Source organism: Vitis riparia, chromosome 19, assembly GCF_004353265.1.
Source record: "Vitis riparia cultivar Riparia Gloire de Montpellier isolate 1030 chromosome 19, EGFV_Vit.rip_1.0, whole genome shotgun sequence".
Taxonomy (NCBI): Eukaryota; Viridiplantae; Streptophyta; class Magnoliopsida; order Vitales; family Vitaceae; genus Vitis; species Vitis riparia.
Window position 1 is genome coordinate 4,856,891 of NC_048449.1, and position 13,216 is coordinate 4,870,106.

Below are 13,216 nucleotides of genomic sequence, written 5' to 3' on the forward strand. Positions count from 1 at the left end.
CACCAGAGCTGAGTTTCCTGAGGTCAAAATTAGGCTTCTTCTCTCCCAGTGAGTTCAATACAGAACACCTTTAGAGTTGATCCCGTTGAATCCTGAAGGTTACTGGGTCTGGTTTCTAACAGCATAAGGTAGCTTACTTTCTCTACTATGGAGGAGAATAAAAGCTGCCAATAAGCCAGCAACCATGATAAGTCCTGATCAATGGTGGGACAGTTGTCAAGTTTGATCTTCATGGCACCCCAACATGGAATCTCTGTACAACAAAAGAGCACATTTTGATGAGGTCTTATGACAAGGGATTTTGTCACATCACTCGATGTTTCGGTAGTTCCGTGTTATGACTTACTGTCTAGCATTATTCTCTTCTTCACTGTTCTTTAATGATGTTTTTGGATGGTTTATATGGGTCTTCAATTGATTAAAATTTGTCAACAGCATGCAAATAAATTAGGCATGTAGTCAATTCTGTACAAGTCAATGTTTATACGTGATGTGGATTGGCCACCTTACCAATTCTTCTCACTTACCCCCTTTCTGTCTTCATTTCCTTCTTTGGAATTAATGGCTTCTCTTTCGTCAGCCCTATATTTTTTAAATCCCGGAACTTCTCATCCACCCAGTTTAGCCATCCGACGAGTGAATTCCTGAAAGAATTTTCAAGTTGTAAATAGAGATGGGGATAATTGTAAGGATGCTAATCTTTCTTCACTGAAAAATGGAGAGCCTCCCTTCCATCACCTTCTTTTACACTTTGATCTCTTTCTCAATCTTCCTGGAGTCCTCCACTGCAGCAGATACCATAACTCCACCCAACCCCTCAATGATGGTGAGACCTTGGTTTCCTCAGGCCAAACTTTTGAATTGGGCTTCTTCTCCCCTGGTGATTCCAAGAGCCGGTATTTGGGGATATGGTACAAGAATTCACCCAATACCACTGTATGGGTGGCTAACAGGGAAAACCCAATTGAGGGTTCATATGGGGTTCTAAGTATTGGAAATGATGGCAATCTAGTGCTCCTCAACAAAACAAAGGGCATTATTTGGTCATCAAGTTCTTCGAGAGGGGCTGAAAATCCAACTGCACAGCTATTAGAGACTGGAAATCTTGTTCTTAGAGACGAGAGTGATGTAGATCCAGAGATCTATACATGGCAAAGCTTCGATTTCCCCTGTGACACACTGCTTGCAGGCATGAAGCTTGGATGGAACTTGAAAGATGGCCAAAATCGATATCTAACGTCTTGGAGAAACGCCAGTGACCCAGCACCTGGAGACTTCACTTGGCGAATTGACATTGTTGGGTTACCTCAAATGGTTCTTAGGAAGGGATCAGAGAAGAAGTTCCGTAGTGGGCCATGGAACGGATTAAGTTTTAATGGTCTTCCATTGACTAAGAAGACATTTTTTAAATCTTCTTTGGTGGACAATGCAGATGAGTTCTGCTATTCGTACGAGCTTGACGACAAATCGATCATAACAAGACTTACTCTGGATGAACTGGGAATCTACCAGCGCCTGGTGTTGAGCAAAACCAGCAAGAAGTGGGATATTGTGTATCCACTGCAGGATGATTTGTGCGATGACTATGGCCGCTGTGGTGCTAACAGCATTTGCAGAATTAACGATAGGCCTATTTGTGAGTGCTTGGAAGGGTTTGTTCCAAAATCACAGGAGGAATGGGAATTTCAAAATTGGACCAGTGGCTGCATTAGGAGGACACAGTTGGACTGCCAAAAGGGAGAAGGATTTATGGAACTTGAAGGGGTCAAACTGCCTGACCTGTTGGAATTCTGGGTGAGCAAGAGCATGACCCTTAAGGAATGTAAGGAGGAGTGCTTGAGGAACTGTTCTTGCACAGCTTACACTAATTCAAATATTAGTGAGGGAGGCAGTGGTTGCTTGATCTGGTTTAGGGATCTGATCGATATCCGAGAGTTCCATGAAGATAATAAGCAGAATATCTACATCCGAATGGCAGCTTCAGAACGAGGTAATTGTAGTTTATGCATTATCATACCATATTTTTTCCAGATAAAGCAGGAAATTTTTTCAACATGTTTTACTTTCTTCATTCTACATGTCATAGAGTTGATGAATGGTTCCAGTCAAAGCAAGAAACGCTTGGTGGTTGTGGTGGTCTCATCTACTGCTTCTGGATTTTTCATCTTGGGCTTGGTACTCTGGTTTATAGTCGGAAGAGAAAGAAAAGAGGTAAGCAATCTTCTGCAGTCTGATGTATTTGTGCTCAAAGTAATTATGCCCATGTGAGTGGACCTTCTAGCTAATCCTTCTAGCTCAAAGTGTCGATATTTTTAGTTCATTTTCCATTGAAGGAAATGCTCCAAAGGTTAAAACCATCTAATTAAACTGATGATGTATCCTGTACTCTTCCAAAATTACAGGTTCAGAAACAGAAAAGGAAGACCTGGAGCTGCAGTTATTTGATCTGGCTACTATTTCAAGTGCTACTAATAACTTCTCTGATTCAAATTTGATTGGGAAGGGTGGTTTTGGACCAGTTTACAAGGTAATATAGTCTATATTCTGTGATAATTAAGAAAAAATGAATGCTGTTATGCAACATTCCATTTCAAAATTGTAGGGTACCCTGGCATCAGGACAAGAAATTGCAGTAAAAAGGCTTTCAAACAATTCAGGACAAGGCTTTCAGGAGTTCAAGAATGAAGTTATTTTGATTGCCAAACTTCAACATCGCAATCTTGTGAGGCTTTTGGGCTATTGCGTTGAAGAAGAAAGAATGCTGGTCTATGAATATATGCCCAACAAAAGCTTGGACTGTTTTATTTTTGGTCTGAAACTCTTAGTCCTTTGTCTATTTTGGCTACTTTTCATTAAGTGAAGTTGTCTCCACTTCTGCTCAATGGAATTTCTGAATCTGGAATAGTATTTATATGGATGAAACTGCTGTGCAGATCAGGAAAGAAGCATGCTACTGAATTGGCCAAGGCGATTTGACATTGTCATGGGAGTTGCTCGTGGACTCCTTTATCTCCACCAAGACTCTAGATTGAGAATCATCCATAGAGATCTCAAAACCAGTAATATATTACTTGACAGTGAGCTAAACCCCAAAATTTCAGACTTTGGCATAGCAAGAGTTTTTGGGGGACAACAAACGGAAGCAAAAACAAAGCTAGTAATTGGAACATAGTAAGTTCTATACTTATTCATAGTAAGTTCTATACATATTCATATGCCAAAACATATCTTCATCATTTCCAACTACTCAAATTTGATATTTCTATGCAGTGGTTACATGTCTCCAGAGTATGCAATTGATGGAAAATTCTCAATAAAATCCGACGTCTTCAGTTTTGGTGTGCTTTTGTTGGAGATAGTGAGTAGCAAAAAGAACAGGGGGTTTTGTCATCCAGATCACCACCACAATCTTTTGGGACATGTAGGTGAAAAACAGTGAAATATTGCTATCTCTTTCCATACCCTTTAACAAGAATGATTGAGCATATTCATTGCAATTGTGTGTAGGCATGGCTGCTTTGGAATGAACGCAAGACCATGGAACTGATGGATGCATGCCTGAAGGATTCATGCATTGAGTCTCAAGTACTAAGATGCATTCAAGTGGGCTTATTATGTGTTCAGAAACTCCCAGTAGACAGGCCAACAATGTCATCTATAATTTTCATGTTGGGTAACGAGGAAGCAACATTGCCTCAACCTAAACAGCCCGGTTTCTTCTTTGAAAGAAGCTCTAAAGAAGATGACAAAGGATGCTACACAGAAAATACAGTTACACTGACAATGCCTGAAGGTAGATAGACAATTTGTGCAGCAAGGCATGGTTGAACTACATACTAAAAACATAGATGTCGGATGAAGGTTCATGGTAAGGCATGCAATTTTTGTAACATGGAAGCTAGACAGATAAAGACTGGAAAGTATAGTGATTCATTGGATTGAATATTCAATGTATATATCTTAATAATTTGGAAAATTCCTTTGTATGATTTGTTTAGCAGTCTTAGATATAGGATAAGCACTGATCTATAGTGTTTGTTCCAAACCATGTACAGAAAAGCTTAAACTTTGGATTTAAGTAGAGATGCTTGTGAAGAGCTGTCCAAATAAAGAGAGTAGAGAAGAAGTTGATTTGAGAGTTTTGGGTGCATTAATGTCACAAAATCCTCTTGTACTGAGTTACTGTCTTCCTCCATTGTTCTTCTTAACGTTTTGGGCTTTAGATGTGTTTAGGTTCACATGATATCCATATATTTGGTCCATTCTCTGGCAATCTAGGCTTTGAGGTCAAATCCATGGCATAACAGGGGATCAAAGCCCTTCATTTTTAGAGGTCATGAGCTCAAACTGCAATGCTTATTCATGTCCCTAATTTTTTGACCCCATATATAAGATTACAGAAGATGGTCTGAGAGATCTAAGATTGATAAGGTGTCTTTGATTTTTGGTAACATGACAACTTAACATGGCGTTAAAGCTTTGATTCTTGGGATCGATGTCTGGAATTTGAACTTACTTATGGTATTAAGGGTTGGTTTTCATGAGGCTGGAGGAGTTGCCTGTTCATCGGCAACCCTTCCGGTCTGATTGGACCCAATGAACCGTTTTATTGTTGAAACGACATTGAACCGATAAAACCCAAAATAATTATGGGTTCCTAATCCTTAATTAACCTCTCGTTTCTAATAGCCTAATTCTCCACCAAGCCCAACCCATTAGTAAGCTTGGTCAAGCCCAAAATAATTATGGGCTCCTTTAGCAAACTTGCATGACAAGGTAACCGCTCGTTAGCCTAATGCTCCACCAAGGCCAACCCATTAGCCTAATCCAAAGTTCCAAACCTTGCTTTCTGCCTTTTGTCTACTTTCAGATTGGTGGTAAAGGCAGTGCTTTTTGGGATTCTCCGGCAAACGTGATGCCATCACGGTAGGGGATTTTGTCTATGGTACGTAGTGTTGCCTCCTCCATGTCATTGCGACTTCTTCAAGTCTCCCTATCAACCCTAAACTTCCTCTTAAGCTGATTGCAGTTGCATTTTTTTTTGTTTTCTGTTGAAGTTCCACCAACTTTACATTACTCAGCCTCTTTTCTGTCTATTTTTGTTGACAGGCCGGTTCAACCGTTGAACCGTCAACCGGACCCTGATCCGGTCTGGTTCAGCTTTTGAGCCGAAAGGGGCTTTGGACCAGCATCAAACTGGATGGACCGATGGTTGAGCTGTCAAACCGGACGAACCGTCCGGTTTTCTATGAACCGGTCAACGTGTGGGTCAACCATTGGGCCCAAAATCTTCCTAGTCTTCCACCATGGTTAAGCGAAAGGAGCATGGAGTGGGCTATTGCATAATGACCTGTGTAATAATTATGGATGCTGTGGTGCTAAAAGCATTTGCAGAATTAACAAATGGCCATTTGTGAGTGCTTGGATGGTTCATTTGAAAATCACCGAATCAATGAGACTCTCTTCATTGGACCAGTGGATGCATTGGATTACCAAAAGGGAGAAGGGTTTGTAGAAATCGAATTTGTGGAATTGCCTGACTTGTTAGATTTTGAAGTAAAAAAGAGAATTAACTTTGAGAAATGTGAGGAGAACAGTTCTTCAAGAACAGTTCTTGTACAGCTTACAATAGTCAACACAGTACTGAAGGCAACAGCTGTTTGATCTGGTATGGATATCTGATTGATGTCTGAGAGTTTATTGAAGATACACAGAAAAACATCTTCATCGGATTTCAGCTTCTGAATTAGGTATGTGTAGTTTAGAGCCTTCTACCATGTAAAGTAGTGTACTTTCTCCACTAATAAAGTGGTTCCATGCTGCCACTAGGCCAGTCATCAGGGTCCTTTTCACAGTTTAATATTCCTAAATGAAATTGGTAGGATTTGTGTGAAAATGTGAATTCTATTAACCATTAATTCTTTTTAAGGCATGAAGAACACATGGATCCCAGGAACTAATACTTGTTCAATTTGTGAAAATTCCATACCATGAAGAAGTGGTACTATTACATTTTTAAAAAAATAAAATAAAGCAAGAATATTTCTCAATTGCAAAATTTTTTTTCTCTGTATCATACATTCAAGAATTGATGAGGGACTCCAATTAAAAAAGGAACACTTGGCAATTGTTGTGGTGTTATCATCAGGTATATAGTTTGAGGTAGAGAAGGAAAAGAGGAAAGCATACATCTCCACCCTTGTCAATATTTCTAAAAGGAAAAAAGTGGATCCTTGAGCTAGAGCCTAATATGTTTTATGCCTAAAACAATTATTGGAATTGATCTTTGTCCATGTCAAATGGACATTTTGTCTAACTCCCAAATTCTTAGGAAAAGTGTTAAGAAGACAGGCTTTCTTATGCCTAAACCAAGTATTGGAATTGATCTTTGTCCATGTCAAATGGACTTTTTATCTAACTCCCAAATTCTTAGGAAAAATCTTAAGAAGACAGGTTTTCCATGGATTAACATGGAGACACAACATAGGTTCTCTATTAGAGTGTTACATATCTTTTTCTTTAGCTTACTTTCTGTTTAAGGAGCCACTTTAAAGATTAAATCCAGTTACACTGATCAATATCTTATTCTCTTCCCAATTAACAGGTCCAGACACTCGCAAGGGCTTCAAGAGCACAAGGATGAAGTTAATTTAATGTCCAAGCTCCAATACCTTGATTTTGTCAGGCTTTTGGGTTGTCATATTGAAGAAGAAAGGATGCTAATCTATGAATATGTGCCCAACAAATGCCTGGACTATTTTATTTTTGGTTTGAACACTTAACCCTTCATCTACTTTGACCAATTTTCATTACCTGAATTTGTCTTGACATCTGTGTAATTTAATTTCTGAATCTATACAGAATCCTCTTTTATGTGCAAGAAAAGAAAACAGGAATAGAATTTATATGGATGAAAATGTTATACAGATCAGAAAAGAAGTGCACTATTGGCTTGGCAAAAGATGCTTTAAGATTGTCATGGGAGTTGCAAGAGGACTTCTTTACCAGCAATATGTTACTTGACAGTGAGCTGCACCCCAACATTTCAAATTTTGGCATGACAAGAACTTTTGAGAGAGATCAAACTGAAGCAAAAACAAAACAAGTAATTGGAATGCACTAAGTTCTATAGTCATATGCCAGAAACATATGTTCATCATTTTCAACTACTAAAATTTTATACGATCTATCAAAAAAAAAAAAAAAACTACTAAAATTTTATACTTTATGCAGTGTTTATATGGGCCCCAGAGTATGCAGTTGATGGAAATTTTTCAGTAAGATCTGATGTCTTCAGTTTTGATGTGCTTTTGTTAGAGACTCTTGAGTGGCAAAAAGAATGGGGGGTTGTCATCCAGACCTTTACAACAATCTTTTGGGGCTTGTTGGTGAGAATGTTGAAATGCTATTCTACTTGTGTGTGCTTAGACACAAAATCATGCATCTCTATCATTTAATGCTAGTGAACAAATATGTTGATTGCAATTAGCTTCAGGCATGGTTGCTTTGGAATGAAAACAAGGCTTTGGGGCTGATGGATGTGTCTGAAGGATTCATGTGTTGGTCTCAATCACTATTCAGGTGGGCTTATTATGTTTTCAAAAGCAGACTGGCCAACAATGTTCTCTGCAGTTCACATGTTGGGTAATGAGGAAAGCAGTGTTGCTGCAACCTAAACAGCCAGGTTTCTTTATAGAAAGTTGTTCCACTGATGGTAATGACAAAAGATGCTACATGGAAAACGCAGTTACTAGAACAATGCTTGAAGTTATGCATGCCCCTAGGCAGGGTTGAAGGGTCAATATATGTGGATATTCATGTTTCTTTCCTCAAGGCACCTGACTCCTGGAGTTTGGTGGTTTGGCATCAATCCTACATATTGCAGAAATTATACAGATAAGGAGAGGGATAGGTTCAATGCTTAGTTGTGTTGACTTTGTGAATATCTTAGTCTTTTTGAAATTTCATTTGTATGATTTGTCTTATATTCTCAATTACAGGACTACTGCTGATCTAAGGATTCAGGTTTGTGCTGAATTACTGAATCAGGTTCAGCTTAACTTGAAAGGGTTTAGGTAGAGAGGCTTGTCAAGCTACCAGACAAGAAGACTTGAGAAAAAAAAGGATATTCAAGAGCTTTGGTTGCATGAAAGTAGTAAAAAATTCTTCTTACATTTAATTAATATTGAGTTTCATCATTTCTTTTTCATGTTTCAAATTTACATCACACACTGTTTATTTTATAAACCCTTGAACATTTTCAAGGATGTCTTTCCTTATTTTTTCTTTCAACTGTTTAAAAAATCTTCATACCTTTGAAAATGGTTATGATTTCCATGAATAAACAGGCCGCCATTGGGTTTTGAGCAACTTGGCACCCCATGATCCCTGTTTTGATACAACAATGAGGTATGAGAACAAGGGGTTTGGTCATGATCACTGCTACAGTTCTTCAATTTTAGATTTTCTGATGAAGTTTACATATGATTTCAGTCAATATTCAAATGGTTGGACTTGGTCATATGCTCAAACTCTTCATATTGTCATACCTGTAACATTCACATTTATTTTTAATTTTTAATGTTTTTTTTTTTCTACAATAATGGATATGATGGAAATTTCTTTTCTCTTTTGATATTCTTGTTGAACAAAATTAAATAAAGCCATGTCACTGTTAGATTTTGTCAACCATGGTGCCACAGTTAAGCAGAAAATGATACCTCCCACATAAGCTGATGATTAGTTAAAATTTGTAACGACTTTGACGAGCAAAATTTTCCATTTCAACAGATAAATACAAAGTAATGACTAAGCTGTTATTAGTTCCCTCCATTAGCATGGAGAAGTGAAGTGAGAATTGTCAATGGAGAACATTAGTTGGCTTCTTTTCTGCTACTATTTGTTATCATGTTTATCAAAAGCCTCACTACCAGCTGATACTTTGACAGCTAACCAGTCTATCAGTGATGGGCAGACCTTAGTTTCATCAAGACAAGTGTTTGAGTTTGGCTTCTTCAGCCCTGGTAATTTGAAGAATCGGTATGTTGGGATATGGTACAAAAATATCCCAGATACCTTTGTTTGGGTTGCCAACAGAGGATATCCAGTCACAGATAAGTCTGGGACCTTGAACTTCAGCAGAGATGGAAATCTAGTTTTGTTCAATGGAAATGGGAGTGTTGTCTGGTCCTTGAATTCTGAAGAAGGCTCAAAGCATCCAATTCTACAGATATTAGATTCTGGGAATCTGGTCTTGAGGGATGAAAGTTATGGTGGCAGCTCGAGCTAAATATGGCAGAGCTTTGATCATCCAACTGACACACTTTTACCAGGCATGAAGCAGGGATGGGACTTGAATACTGGCCTGAATTGGTATCTGACTCCATGGACTAGCGCAGATGACCCTTCACCTGGCAATTACTATTATGGTGTAGACCTTCAAGGTCTTCCCCAGCTAGTTCTACGGATGGGATCAAACAAACTGTATCGAAGCGGGGTATGGTATGAAAATCGATTCAGTGGTGGTCCTGTTCTTGTTGCAAACTCTCTGTTTAAACCAACTTTTGTTGCTAATAAAGAGGAAGTATATTATGCATTTGAGGCTGTGGATTCTGCTATTTACTCAAGGATTGTTATTCTTGAATCTGGCCTTGTTCACCACTTCTCCTGGATTGGTGACTTTCAGTGGGCAGTTCTGTATGGAATCCAGAAAGATCATTGTGACGCTTTTAATCTTTGTGGACCTTTTGGGGTATGCTACATTATTAATCAATCACCCAAATGCGAATGCATGATAGGGTTTACTCCAAAATCACCCAAAGATTGGGAAGTGTTCAATACATTTGGTGGATGTGTCCGGATAATGCCCCTGGAGTGTCAGAGAGGAAATGGATTTCTTAAGTATCCAGGGATGAAGTTGCCAGACTCATCAAACTTATGGGTGGCACTAACGAGTGCAGGGCAGAATGCTTGAAGAACTGTTCTTGTACCGGTTATGCTGAAATGGATACACATGGGAAGGGAAAGGGCTGCTTGATGTGGTTTGGGCCTTTGATAGACATTAGACAATCAACTTCTTTTGGGCAAGATCTCTATGTGCACATGTCTGCATCTGAACTGGGTATGCATCATTCATAAACTTGGTTTGTTCATTTGTTTTCAGTCTTTAATTAGATTATAACGAGGGTTATTAAAAACATGCTCCCCCATTGAACAGGGCTAGGCAGTCCTAACCCCAGGATTACAATTGTAGAACATATTTATGCAATATATAGGATGATTTTCACTGACCATTTTCGTTATGCTGGTTGTTCAAAATAAATTGCTGATTCCTAGAAGAGGAGAAGACTGTTGAAGTTGCTGTTACTCTTGTTAGCATTTTTTGCAGTGCTTATCTCAGGCTTGCTTCTCTGGTAATAGCAAGGAAAAAGAAGAGGGCACATGGAAGAGGAACTAGAACACCCTATGCTTTATTTTGTTATCTTTCTGAAGCATAATATCATCTCTGAGAACTAATAAATCATGAACACTTGCTTACATGGTTAGCATCCTCATGAAATACAATTTGTAATCTGCAGATGACAAGAATGAAAGTCTTGAAGATGAAGAAGAGGGGAAATTTCCTTTGTTTGATTTGACTACAATTGTGGCTGCCACTAAGAACTTCACTTTTGCCAACAAAATTGGAGAGGGAGGTTTTGGTCCTGTTTACAAGGTAATTTCCATTATGCCAATTGTTTTTTATTATATTGGGTACAATCATTTTGTTGATTATATGCTACCCTGAATATGTAGGGCGTATTACCAACTGGAGAAGAAATTGCAGTGAAGAAGCTCTCACATACTTCTAGGCAAGGCCTTAAAGAATTGAAGACTGAGGTCAGTTTGATTTCAAGACTTCAGCATCGAAACCTTGTTAGGTTACTGGATTGTTGCATTGAAGCCAAAGAAAGAACGCTAATCTACGAGTACATGGCCAATAGAAGTTTGGATGCCTTTATATTTGGTTTGGCCCCTCAACATTTTGTACATTCTCCCCATCTTCTGTTTGGTTGCAGGGAAGGAAAAGAAAAGAAAATTTGGAGTCTAATTACAACTATTCAGACAATTTTCTGTTCTTTTCCTCATCATATCTTTTTAATGGGTATGAGTTAACTACCTTCAAAACTGTCACATATAAAGCAGACACAACACAGCGGGAAAATGTGTGTTGAAATTATTGTGGGAATTGCTCGGGGACTCCTTTATCTTCATGAAGATTCAATATTGAGAATTATCCATAGGGATCTCAAAGCCAGCAACATTTTACTAGATCATGAGATGAATCCCAAAATTTCTGACTTTGGAATGGCAAGAAGTTATGGTAGAGACCAAACTGAAGCAAATATATCAATGGTGGTTGGAACATAGTGAGTACCACAATAAAGAATAGTCATCAGTGATTCAATTTCATCATTAACTGTTATTCATGTTTCAAAATGGCATGCAGAGGTTACATGTCTCCAGAATACGCTGTTGACGGACACTTTTCAGTTAAATTAGATGTGTTTAGCTTTGGAGTTCTCGTCCTCGAGATTTTGAGTGGCAAAAGAAATAGAGGGTTTTATCATTTTTATCATCCTGAACATGACCTCAACCTTCTGGGACATGTAAGTATATTGGCTTTTATTTTAAATTCTACCATCTCCACTCATTTTCATAGCTTGTTGATCTCTAAGTTTTAATCATTGTAGGCATGGAAGCTATGTGGTGAAGGAAAGGCAGTGGAACTGTTGGATGCATCCTTTGGGGGTCAATTTCCTGTATCTGAAGCATTGAGATGTATCCATGTCGGTCTTTTGTGTGTGCAACAACGGCCAGAAGACTGGCCAATGATGTCATCTGTGCTTTTAATGTTGGACAGAGAGACAGCAGTGCTGCCTGAACCAAAACAACCTGGATTTTTCACAGAAAGAAGCCTTAATGAGACAGATTCTTCATCTCGAAGAAGAAAATATGCTTACTCAAATGAGGTAACTGCAACAGTAATGGAGGGTCGATGAAGAATATCTTTTGCTTTGTATCAATAGGTTACAAATGCTTTCTTATTTCTGCCATATATTTTCTGTAAAAACTCAAGCCTTCCATCCAAAATTTCAGAGTATAAGCTTATCATCATTTTGTACCTTCCAAGCACCCTGTTTAATTCTGTTGTCATCATTGTTGCTTTCTTATACTCTGTACTTTGGCACAAATGGCATCCTTTTGAAAAACAAGGCGAATGCTAACTTACGAATCTAGAGGTATTGTCACACCCCGGTTTTTTTTTTTTTTTTTCAAACTGAACAATTGATACTCAAATACAGTATAAGTGCTCTCAAAGATATGAGGATACAAAAATTTAAATGTTGAGTTCCTGCTTGATTTTATGCAAAAAGAGAATATACAAAACATGTTATAAAGAGTACATTTTGTATTAAACTTTGTAACTATTAGTTAACAAAATATGTTTCGTTTCACAAAAGAAACTTGTACTACATTAATTTACATATGCCAAAACCCCATGGTTCACTAGGAGTAGCCCATACTACAAGTGTATTTGACAAATATATATATTACATCATTCCTACAAAAAGATTCAATCTTTAATACCAATGTAAAGCCTCAAAACACTTTCAATGTGATCAAACAACATCGAATCACAGTAAAGTAATGCTCAAGCATTATTTACTGCATAGGTCTTCTGACTTACATCTAAAGGTGAAAGGGATAGGGTGAGTTCACAACTCAATAGGAAATTTTATAACTATCCTAAGCATACCCTTAAAAACCTTGAATTAAATATGTAATAGCATGCATGATAAACATTTTATAACCATTAACAAATATGCAATCATGTCAAACATGTATGCATATGTTTACTGGTTTCATCTTTGCTTTTCCTTGTCCATCCTTTCACGATTGATAAACTGCTCACCCCCACCAATCTATGTATCAGATATCAATGCTCCACAAGATGCACAATCAATATAATAATGACTATTGTGGGACATCACCCAAGGGCAAGTCATATCCCATGTCTTTTGGGACTCATACCCAAGGGCAGGACTAACCCCGTGTCTTTAGGGACTAAAACCTAGGGGTAGGACCAACCCCATACACCCACATCGGAGTGTCTTCCTCGAGGGCTTTAGGGACTTTCACCCAAGGACCCACGGTCCCACATAAACAATATATC

The 13,216-nt window shown here is 38.2% G+C and overlaps 1 pseudogene; it reads left to right on the top strand.

Annotated features, from left to right (window-relative positions):
- The first annotated feature begins 323 nt into the window (after nt 1-323).
- LOC117909125 lies at nt 324-12,171 on the top strand (annotated as a pseudogene).
- Nucleotides 12,172-13,216: the final 1,045 nt, after the last annotated feature.